The 1,106-nt window shown below is 40.7% G+C and overlaps 1 protein-coding gene and 1 long non-coding RNA gene across 2 annotated transcripts in view; both read right to left on the bottom strand.

Annotated features, from left to right (window-relative positions):
- Nucleotides 1–1,106, bottom strand: part of matr3l1.2 (matrin 3-like 1.2) — a 22,318-nt gene that overhangs the window by 8,576 nt on the left and 12,636 nt on the right. The gene's annotated exons all lie outside the window — the stretch shown is intronic.
- On the bottom strand, nt 13–1,089 carry LOC147817417 (uncharacterized). The gene is made up of 3 exons (XR_015436401.1): nt 878–1,089; nt 457–495; nt 13–83 (listed from the first exon to the last, which is right to left on the bottom strand). It is a non-coding gene; the product is annotated as an uncharacterized LOC147817417 (long non-coding RNA).

The raw sequence follows: 1,106 nt of genomic DNA, 5'->3' as shown, positions 1-1,106 counted from the left end.
CTGGAGCAGAAACACTGAGTTATCAAACAGCTCGGAGCTCAAACCTCTGAAACCTCTCAGATCGACAGAATACAGTTTACACCCTTAAAGATAAAGGAGAAAGCTCGACTTTACGGGTTACCACCGTCCACATGAAGGAAGGTGAATTATTGAGTATTATTAGTTATTAAGTTCAGTGTTTGAGTCGACACGGAGACGTTTGATGGATATGTTTCTTAACCTTTATACAGAAAAAATACACCTGGCTCCGAAACGATCGATTAGTTGATTACAGATAATTAAACTATTATGACAATCGATTAATAATTAACACAGCTTTTCAAAATAAAAATCCAAGAAGAAAAATTAAAAGTTTCAGCTTCTCAGTAGCGAGAACCGATTATCTCTGGATGTTGGAGTGTGTGTGTGTGTGTGTGTGTGTGTGTGTGTGTGTGTGTGTGTGTGTGTGTCTCTTACCCTCTGCCAGAGGCCATACCAGGGTCCCAGTCTGGGTACCTGAATACAACACAAAATATAACCAACATTATACAACAGTTAGTTTGGACCGAGTCATTCCATGAGGCTGATATAGAGAATAACAGCACTGGGACTTTTCACTACATGTATCACTCCTCTTCACAGCTGTTCTATTAACCATTAATCAGCGTCACATTAACATTCACAACAAACAAAGATGAAAATATTTCAGGAATAACATTTGAATGAAACAATGTCTTGTCGTCAGGAGAGGATGAAGGAAGAAGCCTGGATACTTCAGAAACACCTGAGGGAACGAGGTAGCAAGCTAGCTAGCAGGACAACGTTTATGTGTTGCTTAGCGGATGTGTGATGTTCAGTGTGTGTGTGTGTGTGTGTCACACACATCACAGTGACTCACATGTCGAGGAGCTGTCGTCTGTTCTCAGCATGTCGGAGTCCGTTAATGTGCTGGTTCCACTCCTACAAACAGAGAATTACTGACACTCAGCGAGCTGTTCCTCCTGCAGTGAACCTCTGTTAGAGAGTTATCCTCAATATTAAACCTTTTGTGTTTGAGACAAATAAACACTGGATCCTTGTTTTCAGAATTCAAGAGCCAAATTCAAACTCCAGCCAGTATTAGAAAT

Source organism: Seriola lalandi, unplaced genomic scaffold (assembly GCF_002814215.2).
Source record: "Seriola lalandi dorsalis isolate HSWRI2012SDOR001 ecotype SW California unplaced genomic scaffold, Sedor1 jcf7180002054963, whole genome shotgun sequence".
NCBI lineage: Eukaryota > Metazoa > Chordata > Actinopteri > Carangiformes > Carangidae > Seriola > Seriola lalandi.
This window is presented reverse-complemented; position numbering and strand designations above follow the sequence as displayed.